The following is a 19,645-nucleotide window of genomic DNA, read 5'->3' as shown; positions in this document are numbered from 1 at the left end:
ACTATTAGAAAGCAAACAATACAAGCTGTAATTTCTATTGCATGATGTATACAAAATATAATTTGTTTTGTACTATTTGCATTTATGCAAATTTTTCCACTTCATGGAGTCATGGGTTATTTCAGAGAAAATTTCCATGAGTTGCAAAAACAAAAAGAAAACAGTGTTTGAGAGACTTCAAATTATTCCTTTCTAGTCCCCAAATTGCAGCTTCCAAAGACCTATTGGTTTGAAGTTCCTACACTAAAATAAGTTGAATTCTATCTGCTTAATAAGTGTCCCCTGTATGCTTTTGTATCTGCAGGTCACAATGGTAGACCCAATATCTCAAGCAATGAAAATAGTAATGACAGATTCATAAATCAATATAACAATAAAATTAGACTTATTTGGAAGATAATTGCAACTCAAATTGTATGATAATTGTGTCCAATTGAACTAAGAGATCTGTGCTATGTACAAGAACTGCTAGATAAATTTTAGTATGTCTTCACTGTATGTTAGACGCACGTACTTGAAAATCTAACTCTATGTCTCCACAACTGAAAATAATGGACTTGAAGTTATTTTATTTAAATTAACATGGCTAACCAGACCAAAGTAAAGGACCAATTAAAAAAGTAAAGGGCAAATTTTTTTTTAAAGTAAAAGGTGAAGTAAAAATTAAAATGACACTACCACAGACATAAATTTCTCTAGAAAAATAAAATATCTAGACAGTATAGAAAGTGACTCAAATAAAAAATAAATGTGTAGTGCCTGTGAAAAGTAAATAGCAAGAGACTTTAAGTTCCATTTAATCATCTTTCTTTTCTAGACTGTTATGAAAAATACCACACAATGGTTTGGCTTTAACAAGAATTTATTGGCTTACAGTTTTTAGAGGCCAGAAATATCAAATTGAAACTTCAGCAAGGTCATACTTTCTCTCAGAGTCTACAAAGTTAAGGTGATGGTTTGCCACAATCTTTGGGTTTCCTTGGTTTGCATCTCTGCATCCATCTCATGGTGATGCCCTTGATCTCCTCCTGTGGCTTTCTTTGTCATCTAGCTTCTAGTTGTATGGCTCTATTTATAAGGCACCCAGTAATACTGATTATGTCTCACCCTGATTCAGTTTAGTAACACTTAAATAGATGTTAGAAGAGCCTACTCACAATCAGTACACATCTTAACCAATAATACATCTCCACAGCATCGTATTTACAAATGGCCTCACACCCAGGGGAATCCAGATTAGATTAAGAACATGTCTTTTGTTGAGGTACATGATTCAGCCTAGCATGGATATTGAAGCAGTAATCACAGTACTGTAATATTGTTGTCTACTTGGAATTCTAACACTATTCTATGTAAAAATGTTACTGGATAGTCCTAGGCATGAATGGAGAAGCTAGTACTGGTTTACCCTCCCACTCTAAACAACTTTAAAATCAGACAAAGTCTACAAAGCATCTGATTCCAAGATTTACATAGCATTTGTGTCACAGAGTTAGGATCTTTGATCCTACAAATGAGGACTATATGCACGCAGCCTTCTTTCTACCTGGGAGCATTTTCCAAATTCAGTGCAGTGAAGTATAAGCTCAAGCAGCAAACAAGAGTCATTCTGGAAGAAGGAAATGGAGATCAGAGTTTGTGTTACTGAAGTAGCTGGAATTTTAGTGTAGGATTCCAGAGAAGAGGGAGCTGCACAGAAGGATCCCTAGAAACCTGCCTCAGGGTTCCCCTTTGGTCCTATGGTCAATGCAAAGTTGCACATGGGCAGGGAAAGATTCCATGAGTCCTATCAAGCAATAACTGTTGGTAAATTAAGGATTGAACAGAGATTGCAAGGGTAATACATAGAAATTCTGATCAAGCTAGAATGGAGGATCCTTGTTGATTGGTGGAGGCATTCTTTTGAGACAACAGAAGGAAGTAAAAACATGACCTATAAGTGAAGACTATGACCTAACACTAAGGGAAAAAGTGAAATATATTCACCCACAAAGCTTAAAATTAAGCTTCAATAGGATCAAGGTAATGTGCTTGCAATTTTGCCAGAACAAAACTCAAAACTTTTCTTAAAAAGGAGAGATATTCTCTAGCCTGGCAAATCTATGTTGGAAATATTTCATTCTTGAACAAAATCAATACTGTTGAAAATGTATTATCTTGGACTGTAGGGTATCTTTTCAATAGCTATTTGATAGCAATGGCCTTGACCATTTTATTCCAAAACAAGTGGATGAAGTTTGGCATGAAATGAAATGGGCCTCTGATACTTTACAGTATGCAAGATATAAACAGGCAGCTTCTGGTTGCCCATCATTAAACTGATGGACAAATCTTAATGAGTAAAATCTGAAGAAGATCATCTCTACATCATTACAACACATACAGACTATCTTGCAACACAATCACATCCCCAGAGATGCTCAGGAGAGGCTAGTGAGTCATAATAATATCTTCAGATCTGTTTCAGTCACCAGATTCCTGGCCCTATCTCCATTGATGAGGCTTTTTTTGTACTGAGGCATTGTTTCCTGTATGGGGTAGAAACACTGCTCAGTGGGTGAAGTCCTAAGGCATGGAAAGAACAGAAAGCAGAACAATAGAGGGGTAAGAAACTAAGACAATAGTCTGATGTCAAGTTCAATTAGCAGTGGGGAAGTTTAGGCAAGTTCTAGCCCAAGTTCAAAGCCAGGTAAGAAAGGAGAACAATCCCCAACCTCTAGTAAGTAGGGCTATGAGGAATAAGGCAGGAAACAGTTCCTAGCCTGAATAGAGATGAGGACAAACTTCTTCCTTGCAATGGCACCAATGTCCTGGGGTGGGAAATGGAGAAGAGAAAAACTTTAGATAAACTAGAATCCCAAATTTGGAGGCCAAATAAGGAGCTTGGCCTCATCACAGGTACAACAGAGCTGGAAAACTTAACACTCAGAGGAAAATAACATAATCCAGAGTTGCTGCAATATGTCAGGTACTACATTCAAGATAAGATTTTTAAAAATTACTAAACGTGAAAAAGTAGGGAAATGTGATTCAAAATAAACTGTAAATATAAATAGAGAAGATATTAGAATTATCAAATAAGGATTTAAAAATAACAATCATAAATATGTCAAAGAATAATATTAGATGTAAATATAGACAAAATTGGTGGACACGTTAGAAATTTTAGCATTAAGTTATTTCCTCTACTAACACTGTTCTTTTAAATTTATTAATATGAAAGTCTTATTTCTCCACGTATCTTATTTCTCCACATATATTGTCAACTTGTAGGTCCCATATCACCTTGTGTAGTAGTTAGGTTCAGCTGTCAACTTGTCCAGGTTATGGTGCCCAGTTGTTCTGGTGCTGTGGAGTTTAAGTCATCAGCATGTGAATTTGATCTATGGCTGATTACACCTGCAGTCAGCTAAGGGGCGTGCCTTCTGCAATGAGTGACATTTAATTTAATCAGCTGGAGGTTTAAAAGGAAGAGTCAGAAGAGAGAGAAAGAGCTCAGCACAGCACAGCAGAACTCAGCTCAGAGCTCAGAGCCAACATTTGGAGATACAGAAAGGAAATACCCCAGAGGAAAGCTTTTGAACCTAGAAGCTGGGAGAGGGAGCCAACAGACGTCACCATGGGCTTTCCCACATGACAGAGAAACTCAGCTGAAAGCTAGCTGTCTTTCCTGTGAGAAACTGTAAATTTGAAACTAAATAAATGCCCTTTATAAATCTAATCCATCTCTCTTGTACTGCATTCCAGCAGCCTTAGCAACTAAAACACTCTGATACAAAAAAAAATTTTACTGAGCTTTCCCTTTTCAGAATACATGACATAAAAGTAAAGACCAAACTCCATATCATCCATCTTTGTGTTCTTAGCATCTCTCTAGCCTTCTCATTTATATGTTGCATACTAGCAATTCTAAACTAGTTCTCTATCCACATCATGCCTCTATGCTTATGTATTGCAGTTCTCACTGCCTGGGATTCCATTCCCCATTGGCTTTGCCTGTTCAGTGAAATTTTATTCACTACATTGGCATCAAACACTGCTAAATCTTTCCTGATATTGAAATAGTTGACTTTTTTGTCAACATCATACTGTTTAAATTACAATCCATATTGTAAATTAAAACCACGTGCTAAAACTAGTATGCAAATATTTATTGACTGCTCATGCAAAAAATATACAACATGCTTAAATCATTTTTGAAAGCTAATATGAATGTTGTAAAGTACAAAGTTGAAAGCCAATCCCACAAGGCAAAGGGCATAGCAAATAAATACTCCCAGAAAAGAAAATTGAGCAAAATCAATAGTCATGAAATTGGGTGATTAATTTGCTCTTTCTTGCAACAAGTAAGCTGAATAAAGGCAACATTCAACTTATAGTTCTTAAAGTGTCATAGATTTTCTCTTACATTCAGAGCCTCAAACATTATATTATTCACATTCCCATACATGGGAAAATTTAAAAAGAAAGCCCCCAAATCATAGAAAGAAATAAAATTAACACTCAAAAATTGAAATGTTGGATCAAAAAAGCTACTTGCAGAGGTACTGGTTAAATAAAATATATATAGGAAAGCATCTGAAAAATAGATAAAATAGACATGCACATGGCTTAAGTTACAGGTTTAAAGTTTAAAATTCTAAAGCCATAAAAATCTAGAGAAAGACACCTTAACTCCAAAGAAAGAGCCACTGAACTGCAGTTTCTCTTTCAGCTACGAAGGCACAAAGTGATGTCTGCTAGCTTTCTCTCCTCATTTCATAAGACTTCCTGAGGGGCGTTTTCCTTCTGTATATCCAAAGGTCTCTGGCTGTGTGGGTTTGTTGGCTCTTTGAAGCTTTTTCCAAAACGGTTCCCTCTTAAAGGGCTCCAGTAAGCAATCCACCTTGAATGGGTGGAGACACATCCCCATGGAAACCATCGAATCAAAAGTTACCATCCATAATTAGGTGGTGGATCACATCTCCATGAAAACAATAGAAAAGATCCCACCTAGCAATATTGAATGAAGATTAAAGAACTTGGCTTTTCTGGGGTACAAGACAGTTTCAAACTGGCACAGTAACAGATAAGACAGCTATAAAGTTTCACAGTTATTATATTTCATTAGGATTCTATGTCATCAAGAAAAAAGGAGTGATCCCATTTATCTAGTTTCATTCATTTTGACTATACATGCATTTAACGGTTATCATCTCTGCCAGTTTGAAAGTGTTGTGTATCTAGAAAAACCATATCCTTTAATCCTGATTCAGTATTGTATGGTGGAAAATCTTTTGATTGGATTACCCCATGAAGATGTGGCATTCCCAGCTGTGGGTGTGGTGTTTGGGTTAGATGGAGATGTGACTCCACCCATTCAAGGTAAGTCTTAATTAGTTTACTGGAGTCCATTATTAGGGGAAACACATTGGAAAAAGCTTCAGAGCCCACATAGCCAGAGACCTTTGGAGATGCAGAAGGATAATGTCCGAGGAGAGGGAGCTAGCATATGTCATCATTTGTCTTCTCAGCTGACAGAGGTGTTCAAAAACCAAAGACTCCAGCAGATGCCAGCCACATGCCTTCCCAGCTGACAGAGGTGCTCCAGACAGCAACAGCCTTTCTTGAATGATGGTAACCTCTTGTTGGTGCCTTAATTTGGACATTTTCATGGCCTTAGAACTGTGAACTTTCAACTTACTAAATTCCCTTTTCAAAAGGTGTTCCATTTCTGGTATATTGCTTTCTGGCAGCTTAACAGACTAATACATCATCCATGCCTTTTTTTCTTATGTATAAAATCAATTCTGCTAAAATACATGTGTATATGAGATGAATTAGTATACCTAAATTAGCAAATGGGGGCAACCAAGTAGTAACAGCTCAATGCAAAGTATTTCAACATATCTGAAAGCAGCATGTTGCATATAAATCTTGCACACCATGTACATTTACCCCAATTTCCTTCTCTCAGCTCTTGTTGTCTGTTTCCTTTGTTTGGGAAAGTAAGTGTTTTTGGTTCTGTTTTCCTCAAACTTAATGACGTTTCCCTTGAGTTCAAGACTCCACACAACTTCCATAGAGCTTCCTTCTTTGATTTGACTTTATTTTATTTAAAATAATTTATTTTGAAATTTTCAAACACATAAAAAGTATAAAATACAGTTTAATGAAACCGATAAACATATTACCAAGCTTCAATAGTTATCAAATCACAGCTAAGTTTGTTTCTATATCCTCATCAACTTCCTCCCATGCCCAAGTCACATTAAAATCCATCCAAAACATCATATAATTATTACACACATGTTTCATTCTCTACAATACAATTTTTATATTTTAAACATAAGTACAGCACCATTATTAAATATAAAATGATAATTCATTAATATAATCAAATACTGCATAGATTATTCATTTCACCAATTACCTCATAATTATTTTTGGCAATTAGTATATTTGAATCAGAATCTACCCAAGGTCCATATAATGTATTTGGCTAATATTTCTTGGTATTTGCATGTCTTTTGTTTTACAGTTTCTCTTCCCTCCTTTTTTATCCTTGAAAATTACTCATCAGTGATTTGAGTCATTTACCTTGTGCGTGGTCCCAAATTCTGCACTTTGCTGATTGTTTTCTCAAGAAGTTATCATACGCCTTGGTCCCCTGTACTTCTTACAAACTTTGCTAACAGATCCAGAGTCCTGAATAAACTTGACTAGTGTACTTTCAGTAGGAGGTACATTATGTCTGATTTTCTCCTTTTTGAAAGTTACACTTCTAAATAACTAGCAAATTTTAATAAAGATGACTGTGTTAGGGTTCTCCAAAGAAATAGAGCCAACAGGAGGGATGTGTAAATATGAGATTTATAAAGGTGTCCACACAATTATGGGAAAGGAACAGTCCAAAATCCATTGGGCAGGCTGTGAAGCTGGCAACTCCGATGAAGGGTCTGGAGGAACTCCACAGGAGAGGCTCTTTGGCTGAAGAAGCAATGAAAGAGTCTCTCTTCTTTCTCCCTTAAAAAATCTTCAACTGATTGGATTATCTCATTGTGGGAGACACGCCTTAGTTGGTCACAGCTGTAATCAGTCACAGATGTAATCAACTGAAATTAATACACCAACTTTCTAGTTTATCAACCAACCACAAAATATCCTTGCAGCAACATTCAGGCCAGGGATTGCCTGACATGACAAGTGGGCATCATCACTTGGCCGTAGACACCAGAACCTAACCATCACAGTGACTGTGAATCTTTTGAACTGTGATTTTAAGATGTCATTTAATCTGTTCTAGGATTTTTTCAGGATTGTTTTTTTTGTTTTGTTTTGTTTTGTTTTGTTTTGCATGGGCAGATAGGGAATTGAACCCGGGTCTCTGGCATTACTGTTTTTGATAGACCTGTTTGCAAAGTTATGCAGTTTTGAGTGGTCTGGTTCTAATCTATTTTTCCCATGAGCTCTGCTATTTTTAGTGACTTTCAAACATTTTAGAAAATATTTATTTTTTAATCCAAGCTACAAGCATTACTCTAGTAATTGATCATTTAAATCATGCATGTTTATCTTAAATCATATTTTTCCATCTTGCTTCATGATTTTGTTTGTAAATGTTTATCTTGTACATTTGACATGAGTTTTGCTATATGAATATTTTAAAATTTGCTTTATCTTCATATTTGGTTTTGAAGACAGCCTTCTTCTTACACTTCTATTAATGCCAACACTTAGATTTTGTACAAATACTTCATAATTATTTCCTTAGTTAACAAAGTTAACAGTAGAATTATATCCATCAGTTTCATAAAAATTTTTTTTCTAATACAATTTGGAAAACAGATTTAAGTAACTCAAAACAGAGCATTGGAGTATTCTTTTTAAATTTTCCTAAAAGTTGTGTGGTTTGGAACTATGTACTCCAGAAAAACATGTTCTTACATATAATCTATTCCTCTGGATGTGAACCCATTGTAAATAGGACCTTTTTGATTAGGTTGCTTAAATTAAGGTGTGATCCAGGATGGTTCCTAATCTTAATACTACAGTCTTCTTTTAAGCAGAATGAAATTCAGACACAGAAAGAGAAAGCCATGGAGGGAGTATTCAGAAGCTGAATCTCACAGGAACCTGGAAGAGAAGGGAGAGACCAGGAGGGGCTACCATGTCCATTGCCATGTGACAGAGCCCAGGACCAAGGATAGCTAGCAACTAGCCACAGAATACCAATCTTTGGGAAGAAAGTATCACCTTGAGAATGCTTGATTAGGACTTTCTTTTAACTTCAAAACTCTGAGCTAATAAATTCCTATTGTTTGACCTGACCCCATGGCCTACACTTGTGCAGTCAAAAAACCTAAAATAATTTGTTTTATATTTGCAATCTATTTATAAGAATATTTATAATATGTATCAAAATATATAGAAATAATAATTATTCAGTCATGTTTATCTAATGTTGTATATGCTACATTTAATCAGTTCAATAATTAAGCAATCTTTTAATTCTAAATCCTTTCAAGTCTGTATTTCCTAACTTTATTTCATTTGTTACCTTATAAGCTTCTGAATTTAAGTAATTCTTTCCAACTTGAAACATTTTAAACCCAAATATACTCTCCTCCCCATGGGGCACATCTCAACTTATCTCAATAACATTATGAAGCTAATGTTCATACGATGATGTGTTCATTTATGGTCCCTACATTAGAAAAATTCCTAGAATTCGAATTTCCCACAATAAAATGAACAAAATACATAGAATAAAAGAAAATGGTACATAAGCATCCTAAAAAATAACTAGAATTACCAGTAAAACAAATCAATAAAATATCAATTTTTGCCTCTCAAGTTGACAGATACTTTTTAAATGTTAATATTGAACATTGATAAGCAGTCAATGATATGGACTCACTTATATACTGCAATTGGGAGTCTAAATTATCATGTACTTTCTGGCATTATGTTTCCAAAGACTTAAATATTTTTAATCACTTGATTCAGTAAATTCACTTCAAGAAACTTACCTTATGAAAATTGTATTATATTCATGCATTTGGATGCTCAGTAGAATGTTATTTATAACAACAAAAATAGGAGACAGTACAAAGTTCCAACAATTGGGAAAAGGTTAAATAAATTATAACACGTGTTTTAGTTTGCTAAAGCTACCAGAATGTAATACAGTAGAAATGGAACAGCTTTTATAAAGGGAATTTACTAAGTTGTGAGTCTGCAGTTCTAAGGCTGTGAAAGTGTCCAAATTAAGGCATCAACTAGAGGTTACCGAAAAGGGGAAGAGAGAAATGAGACAAAATAAAGTGTCACTGGCTGAGAGATTTCAGAGTTGAGAAGTTATCCCGGAGGTTATTCTTACGCATTATACAGATATCCCCTCTTTAGTCTAAGGTGTATTAGAGAGGCTAGAGGGAAGTGTTCTGAAACTGTAGAGCTGTGTTCCAGTAGCCATGTTTCTTGAAGATGACTAGCTTTCACAATGTGACTGTGTGATTGTGAAAACCTTGTGTCTGATGCTCCTTTTATCTATGGTATGGACAGATGAGTAAAACATTTGGATTAAAAATAGGTGAACAATGGGGGAACAAATGTTTAAAAATAAATAAATAATAGATGGATACATGGGGAAAATGTACCTACTGCAAACTATGGACTATGGTTAACAGTAATATTTTAATATTCTTTCGTTAACAGTTAATGAAATGAAAGTATGGGTCAATGGGGGGGAGGGATAAAGGTATGGGAGGAGTTGGGTTTTATTTTTTATTTTTTATTTCCTTTCTGGAGTGATGAAAATGTTCCAAAATTTATCATGGGGATGTATACACAACTACATGATGATACTGTGAGCCAGTGATTGTATACTTCAGATGGTTGGTATGGTGTGTGAGTGTATCTCAATCAAACTGTATATATGAAAAAAAAGAGGTTACCTTCACTCAAGAAATGTTGATGCTGTTAGGAATATCTCTGTCATCTGGAAAGGCATGTGACTGGTATCTGGACATTTCTATCAACTGAGAAAACACATGGCTACATCTGTTAGCTTTCTCTCTTGGCTTCTCATTTCAGAAGGATTCCTGAGGGGTATTTTCCTTCTGCATCTCCTAAAGTCTCTGGCTGTGTGGGATGTCAAGCTTTTACCAAAACAGTTTCCTCTTAAAAGACTCTAGTAAGCCACCCTACCTTGAATGGGTGGAGACACATCTCCATGGAAACCATCTAATCAAAAGGTACCACCTACAGTTGGGTGGGTCACATCTTCATGGAAATAATCAAAAAGATTCCACCCTGCAATATTGAATGAGGATTAAAGCACATGACTTTTCTAGGGTACACAACATTTCAAACCAGCACAATACATCTTTGAAATAAAATATAATACAGCTATTAAAATGCTGTTTTCGAAGAATATTTTATGGTATAAAGATACATAATATGGTGTGAAGTGACAATACAGAATACTAGTGCGATATATAATTTGATCCTATGATTGAAAAATTATGATAAAGATCAAGAGATTAGTCAGATTTAAAGGTACAGGTTCAGAGTAGGCATACTTTTCAAGATTTTGTTGACTTTATCCATACTACCTTTTAAATAAAAGTGAAAAAGTAATCATATAATTACAAATTCCTTTTCACATTGATTTTGTTCATTTATATATGATAAGTCAGTTTTACAACTTATATGCATTCACTCTTACATGTTACAATAAAAGCTCCTCTTCTGCTTCTTTTACTCATTCCCTAGAGAGGCAATGTTTACTCCTTATCACTTAAAATTTTATATATATCCAAATGGTTTTAGCCTTTTCTTTTTCTTTTCAGAGTCGGCATCTTTTACCTTATAACCTGGTCAATTTTTATATATATATATAGCTTTGCTTTAATGTATAATTTTTATGCCTTTTGTAAATGTGATTCTATTCCCTCCATTTCATGCTGATGCTGCAGTGCTCACACTTACTTGCCTATAACTTGAGAAGACATCATGTTCTCATTTTCTTTGATATTCCTAAATGCTTATTTCTCACTTCACTTTAATATTTCTTCACAACTTTTCATTTTCTAGCATGAGCATTAGCTAGGGCAACAAGTTTTTCTCTTCCAATACCAGTGTAGTTTCTGTGTGGCTGATATAACTTCCTAAAACACTATAAAATTTCATCATTTCACTACTTTTGATATGTTTGTTGATTCCCCTCCACCCAATTCTCTTAGTTTTATCTACAAACATCCTTCAAAATATAGCCCCAAACATTGTTTATGGAATCAACTCTTGACATAACTTCTCTCCTCATCAGCATCTTCAATCTTCCTTCCAGACCATCTTATTGTATACCACACAAAGTATACACCACTTATTGTATATCACACAATGTATACACCACTTGTTGTATACCACACAATGTTTCTAAATTTTACTATACACTCTTCCCAACACATTTCTGACCCCATAATGTGAAAACTGCTGACCTTCAGAGCTCGAATATCATTACACCCAGCACCCCTTAATTAACAGCATGGGAAGGCCTACTAATTCTCCAAGATCAAACAAAAATACTGTTTTTTAATAGACTCCTCACAATCTACTCTCAGCAAAATAGTTAAATCCTCTGTGTTCTCACTATAGTTGGCATCCATGTTAGAATATCTCTGTTTGTCTTTATCAAAATGCAAAATGCACTTTGATTAAATTTGCCACTGTTTTTTTCTGCTGGTATTTGCTAATTTCAGTTCCAAACATATTTGACTATTTTGTATGAACTGTGTATACAACAAAATGTTTTGCTCACTAAGTCTCTTTGCCTCTTCTCTTCACTGCTTCATTCCTATTGAATATAAATTAGCCCTCTGGGTGGAATTACCAAAATACATTCTCTCAGCAGTCCTTTTTCTTTGTTTTCTAATACTTTCTCCATAATAAATGCATTTTCCTGCTGACTAAATTGTGTTGAACTTCTCCACACAAGATTTTTTAATTAAGCTCAGCAAGAAAAAATTAAATAAATTTCAGAGTATAATAAAATGAAACTACTGATCTGTGCTTAGTTACCCATTTCCTTTCAAATAACAATGATTTATATGCTTTTCCTCCCATATTACAATTGAAAAATGTTTTTTACAAAGTGCATTTTCCTTTCCACCAAGATAGATGAACGGTGACATATAAAATTTTCATGTGTGGGCAATGGAGAATTTTCAGTATCTTCTAGTCACAACTGCAATCATATTGTTAATTATTTGGAACTCCATAAATTCCTTCATGTTGTTTTCAGTACTTCAATTTTAGCTAACAATTTCCATTCTACTTTTTATTTTTACATTACAGTTTGATTTAATATACTGTGCTTTCCAATTATAAAGTTTTACAAAATATGCAGAATTGATTAGGCTTTTCTGAATGACTGATAACCCTCTTCCAATATTTATTTACGTACGACTTGTCTTTGTCCTCGTTCCATCTGTCATTCTTATAGTGCAAACATCCAGGTATGTATCAAACTGTCTCATACAGCCAGATATTTAATTCCATGATTTTAAGTGGGTTTCTAAGACAAAATGCTGAGATATTTAAGAAGACTTTCATATTTAATAGCTATTACCACTGAGTTAAAGCACATGATCAAAACAATTTATTTTGGTGCTATCGTACTATATTCCTTATTAAGAGCTCTTAAATGTGTCAGAAGATTCATTGGAGAAGATTTAACATTTAGTTGATGAGAATCATCTGTGACGAAATTATAAAATATCTATTCAAACATATTCACATTTTGTCTAGCTTTTTGCCTGGTCTCAACTGGTAGATTAGATGTCTATAAAGAGAATATGTTAGCATCTGAAGTGTTTTTCTAATGTCAACTTGACTAAGTTGAAACCATATTTTCCAGAATCCCTTTTCATGTGTGTTAGAGTTGTGTGTAGAGTTTAGCCATGTTAGAGTTGGCCAAAGGAAAAAATCTCTTTGAAAAATGGAAGGCAGAAGTGATGACTCTATGCCACTTACCATAGCTAGAGCAGGGAGAGGTGGATAGGAAGGGATTCCAGCTAGTCCTTGCTTTCTCCCTTCTCCTTCCAGTGCCTATTAACTACAGGACATCAGGCCCCCTTCTAGCATCAAAGTTTTTTCCATTATCTCTTCTCCATGATCTAAGTCTGGCTTTAGATGTGGCTGGCTATAGAAGGGCTGGATAGTGACTTTTTTCAGAATCTCCAAGTCCTCTAAAACTCTAAAAGACACTTATGCCCCAGCTTCTCCCACAATGATGTAAGTTTTCAGGCTCACAATGAATCCCTTATTCTATAAAACCAGGAGTTTCTATTTCTCTGGCAGTACTGACTAATGACATTATTCGTACCAGAAGTTGGTCCAGGGGAACAGAACACTAAAAATGGGAATGTGTAATTGGCTATCTGATATGATTACATTTAAAATCATTAACGACCCTGTTGACAGCACTAAAGCACACACTGGTAGCCCACACTGTACCACTGCAAATAAAGTTATTTTTCTTTTCACCTGTAATCAAAGGCCTACAAAAGGTAGGCTTTCACTACCTTAAAATAGACTAGTGGAAAATAAGAATGAAGTGGGAGAATTTGGAGAAAAATATTGTTAACTATGGCCTTTGAGGTCTAAGCTCAAATTTTGAGTAGGAGACCAGAAATTTCTATTACTACCCTAAAATAAATATTTCCTGTCGCTGCAGGGTCAAGATTTTTGAAACTAAGTGCCTAAACCCAATTCTCCTGATGCCTGAATTACTATGCAACTGAATTCCTAATTTCACAGGCTTTATTATGTTAAAGTTAGGGCTTGAGTTGGGAAGATATGAGCTCTGAAAATTAGAATGAAGGTTTATGGGCAGATGGTGATCAAATTTGGGATCTTGAATGCACAAATTCTACTGAGCTTCAATTGCCTGTAGAAACGACCTTTACACCTCTCCCTTGCCTGAAAACCTGTCATGGCCTCCCATGAAGGAGACGCCTTGCATGTGATTACTGATCCTCCTCAGGTCCCAGCCTTGCAAGCTCTCATCATTTCTAAACTTATAACCCAGCTGTCTTAAGGAAGTTTAGCAGAAAGTATAACCCATGAAGAGTCACCACATACACCAAAAGAAGTGTGTGACTTTGCCAGTTCTAATACAAACCTATGGACTATGTATGGGAACATAATCTAAGGTGTTGGATGAGGATGAAAAGGATACAATGTTGAATCAGATTGAACATATTAATATGGGTGCACTAAGCAGAGACTCTGAATTCATTGTGCTAGTTTGAATGAATGAGAATGGCTCTAATGTTTGGCTTAGCTGATAGTTTGAAACCTACACCACAGTGAATGAAGTTGTCATGCCAGAACTTCCTTGGTTTGCTATAGAGAAAGATACCCAAAGACTTATGGAAATTGAAATTCTTGGGTGGATTTCTGATATAAGACCTGCTCATTCATGTCTAAATCTGAGAGTCATGAAGGCATTTATTTCATCAGGCCTCTGGGAAGCAAGTTGGTGAAGGTTGTGCCAGCATTTTTGAAGAGTCCAGATTAGTTCTTCTCTGCATACCTGGAATGTAGATGGGAACTTTTACATCAAGATGGGCTCTCCGAATCCAAGGAGAATGATGGGATCCAGGATTTTCAGGAACCTATGGCAGCACTTAACTCCCAGGGACAAGGAACCATAATGGGCAGGAGATCTGATGAAGCAATTATCAGGATGGTTTGACCCACAGGGAACCATAATGTTATCTAAGATATCATGGCTTCCTAAGGACTAAAAATTGATGGATAGCCCACCAAAGTTTTACTTGATTTGTATAAGTAAAAAGTTCCAGATGTGGTGAGCATAAATACGACTTGAATCAGCATCAGAGAGGATTGTGGCACCTCAGTCATTATCCAGACTTGTGCCAGTTCACAGAATAGGAGACATTTGAATGAAAGGAAGCTGATTCTATACCAAATAAAGAGTCACGATCAGCTCATGCTTATGGAATTCACTCTTCTCACGTTCTCCATCATTACGAAGCAACTGGACTTTTAGAATAGTGGAATGGCATTTTAAAGAGCCAATTATGGCACAAACTGGGTGGTATGCTCATACATAGGATATGCTCTCACACAATAACCAGTATGCGGTGGTGTTTCCTTCATGGCCAATAACTTCTAACCAGACCAATAGCTTCTAACCAGGCCAATAAATCCAAAAGGAAAAAAGGAAATAAAAAGCATACATATCCTACAGGTAGAAATAAGACTGTTACTATTTGCAGAAGACACAGTGGACTACAAAGGAAATCTCAAGAACTCCAGAAAATCCAACTTACTGTTTGACCACTGCAAACTTATATGATCTCCATTGAAACCAGTCAGAAAGTTAATAAAAATGGTCAATCGCTACAAAGATTTCTTCAAACCTAAAATTCCCTGCACTTAGCTATATCCTTTTGCAGAGAGTGTAGAAGGAACCATTATTTCCTGGGTTAGGACTTTGCAAGTTTTAGTTAGATAGATCAGCTTGATTCAAGTAAAAAGAAATTGCATAATATTCAAATAATCTTTGGCCATTGGTATATATTGAAAAGAAGGCTGACAAAAATCAATTTAAATGAGAGGCAGTGATGTACAAGGTTAGTAGGCTCAGCTTTAGATTCAGATAAGCCAGTTTGAATTGCTATGCTCTATGCTTACTATATTGATAATTAGAACCAAGCTGTCTATACTTCAGTGTCTTTATACAGAAAATAAGCATAATCATAGGTTTGAGCTAAAAATTAAGTGAAATATGTAAAAATGGCTCTTGAATGTTTTGCATAAAGTAAGAAAAGAGTCTTAGTGGCTGCCAAAATTTATTATTATTATCATTATTGTCATTTTTACTACAAATGAGAAAATAATGATTAGTTACTATTTAGGAAATCATTTATATTCATTTCATGAATGAAAATAATTCCTGGCTAGCTTTATTTCATGCCCTTGACTTTTTAAATTTCATCTTATATTTCTCATATACATCTAATATGTGTTGTCGTGCTCTGTTTTATGCATTATTAAAGCTGCTTTAAATTATTTTTGTGAATAGGTAAGATTTAAGTTAAAACATCAATGAGAAAATTGGCAGCTTAAGACATGTACAATAATAACACATGTCAAAAATAATCTTGGGATATAAAGTGATAAAATGTCACAGAATAATAGAAATATTTGGCTTATATAATAAAAAGAGGAATTGAAAGATGTAACCTCAAAGAAGCATGCAACTAGAATTTAAAACTTATATACCCCTTCCCATATTAAATCTCCTATTTGAAAACTACTATAACTAGAACTAGCTAAATATTTAAAATAAACATTTTATAAAAGGGAGTAATCTGAGTAAATATTTTATGAATTTATTTAGTTTCCAACCACATTGAGGGAGCCAGGTCCCCTAAATCTGAATATTACACTTAAGCTGGGTCACTCAATTTCACTCTCTTTGTACATCCTCGATCCAAAAGGACAGTTAATCCTATGCTATTCTATAGAAATCATTATGATAACAGTTGTGTAGTATTTACTATTCTGTCTCTAAATATTTGGGGGCAATAATTTATTAAGGGAGGTATTTTGATTCATGATGTGAGACATGGGACATAAAGGTCTAACAAATAGCATTTGATATCATATTACCTATAATGCAGGTTATTTAATAATTTCAGCCATTTCTGTTAAAATGCCATCAGGCAGAATCAGAATTTTTCTATACTACGTGCTCTGAATAGGACATTCTAGACTTTAAAAGGCAAAGATTTAAAGTTAAAAAGTTAATGTGATAGTATCTGTTTCATCTTCCTACAGCTGTATTACAGGTATGTCAAAATCCACTATTAACACTTTGTTTAAAAATATATTTGATTTTTTTTATAAATAGGATTTTGGACTTTTTAAATGCTTATTTTGAAAATGTATGTGTGTTTAAATTGTTTTCTTTAATCATTTACTTTAATGTCTTTTCATTGTATACGAAAAGACTGAGGATAGCTAAGACGGTAGAAGCATATTTCTCATTCTTGTACGTTTTTCTTTTTTGGATGAAAAGAGTCCCTGGAGAATGGCAGTGCTCAGCAGAGCTACTAGGTTGTCATTAAGAACTGTAGACTTATTCTCACCAGGATGCTAAAATGCATCAAAGTTGACCTAAAAAATCTTACACATGAAACGTATATTTGGTTCTCTATTAGTATTACCTATTGCTTATATTTCTGGTATAGATGAGTTTTAGAATTGCCAATTAATCATATATAATTGTTCTCAATGAAAACACATATTATAAAAGCATGAAACCATAACAAATGGTAGAAAAAAAAAGATCACTTACAAGCAGGCTTTTATCTCCATATTTTACACATTTTTGAAATGCAATTGCTTTGGTGTTTTCTTATCAAACACCAAACACTTACAAATGTTATTAAATGCTTACTAGAAGACTGCGTCTTTACATATAGTTTCTGAATAGATGATATTCACATTCTTAATTACTCTAATCAACTCAGTCTCCATTTTTGAAAAGCCTATATGTTTAAATAAATAGCATGCATAGGTAAAAGGAAAAACTAAATGTTCTAAATTGAATGTGCTTTGATTTCAAATATTAAATTGTTTACATCCATATATTACCTAATAGTGAGGCTACATAAAAATAAACACAACAATCATCTATTTACACAGAGAGACCTTAATGGGCCAGGACAATAATATACTTCCTAGAAATAAATAGAATTATATAATTCCACCTGGAAACATTTACTACCTGTGTCTTGAAAAACAAATTATCATTAAGAATTCTCTGAAAATAAGTCTTCTACTAAATGGAAGTCTTATCATTTGGCATCTATTGGCCCATTCACTAATTCATCCTCAAATACTATTCTCCAAGTATAATTTACATGTTCTTTATGTCATGGAAAAGGCAGGCAAAGCGCCCACTATCAAGAAGCTTAATTTTAAGAGTTGGCAGAACTTGAACAGTAGCAAAGCAAAGACTTGGTTAATTTCAGATTACACTACTATAAAGCATATGTCCCAGAAAGTGATATGGTAAGAGGTGCTTTGAGTGGTTGATCAGGAAGGGCCTGTACTTATTTTTAGAAATTTTGGCTATGCAAACGTGGAAGAAAAACCTCCTCTTGCTTATTTCCTCTCTGTTTGCACATCTGAAACAACGCTTCTCTTTGTAAAAGGTCAAGAGTGGAAGCAGAGAGCCTTCTAGGGAGAATTCTTTAGTTCAGGGGTGATTGAAATTAGTTTGGTAGCAGTGAAAGTTGAAAGAAATGGATGCAATCATTATGTGTTGGAGATAGAATTGACAAACTTTGATGTTAGATTCAGTGTGGAAAATAAGGAAATGAAAGGAGACAAGTATGACTCTTAAGTCTATGGAAAGTGATGAGGTAAAGAGAGAGAGGGGAGGTAATTGCTAGAGCAAGTCCCTGAGGAGATGAGAGAGAATGGGATATAAATAACATGTCCTACCTCGAAGCATGAACATTTCATCGCATCCATTTTTACAGGACTAAGGCAAAAAGTGTCAGTTCAGATGTAATTAAGTGGATGGATTAGGTAGCGGGACGATAAGGAATATCCATTCTGATAATCTTTATTTTCCAAATAGCTTTTAAAGCCAGCTTTCCAGTTAATGGGGAATGAGGGAATGGGGGAGTGTCAGAAATTCGAGGAAAAATGAGGAGGTATGAAGGGGTCTGCCAACAGATTCATTTGTGAAATAGATTTCTTAGCAATGTTATTCGTCTCTTTGAGATTTGTGGTCATTAATTTAAAGTGAAAAGAGAAAAAAAATGACTATGATAAAAGTCGGTAAAGCTCCTGACACAAAATAGATGCGAAAATAATGCTGCATATTATTTCATTATCTTGCCATACCCCTGGCCAGATTAGAGTTCAGAGCCTCTCTCACTGGCTTCAGCTCCTCCCAGATATTTTGAGACTTGATTCCTTCTAAGTCACTTTCTAGATATCCATTACTGCCTCTGGCTTATATCACTCTTAACCCGCTTTCTACAAAATTTGAACAAGGACAGCAGGCAAAACATTTCCTCCAGACTGTGCCTGGGTTAGGGGAATAGCTGGATCATTATATCACTGGCTATTAGATGGGAAGGATTCTGTAGGATTCATTTCTAATTGCTTCTTACCATACTGACAATTCTGCATATCTAGTCTTCTGCTAGCCCTTGGGAAAATAATTTCAGTAGCTCTGTCCTTTATGCTAAGAAGCCCCAGAATTCCTTATTCACTGCATCCATCATTTGCTCTAAGACACTATTGTCTCAGCATTTACTTTCTAAACCCATCCAGTTGTCCTCATATGCTACTGTTTTGTCTTCCTGATCTTAGGTGTGTATATTGAATCCCACTTTACCAATCACTTGCACAGATGTTGTGTCAATCAATATAACAAGCTCACTCATAATGTTCAATGAGGAAGCAGAAATACTATTAGGTGGAGGGTCTTACTGAAGGTAATCTGGTTGAAAAACAACAAGGATAGGATTTAAGTCTAGTTCAATCTACCTTCTCTGAGACAGTGATTACAAAGCATCATGATCACATGGAGGATTTGTTAAAATGT

This window comes from Tamandua tetradactyla, chromosome 2 (genome assembly GCF_023851605.1).
Source record: "Tamandua tetradactyla isolate mTamTet1 chromosome 2, mTamTet1.pri, whole genome shotgun sequence".
NCBI classification, from domain to species: Eukaryota; Metazoa; Chordata; class Mammalia; order Pilosa; family Myrmecophagidae; genus Tamandua; species Tamandua tetradactyla.
Note: the sequence above shows the minus strand (reverse complement) of the source record.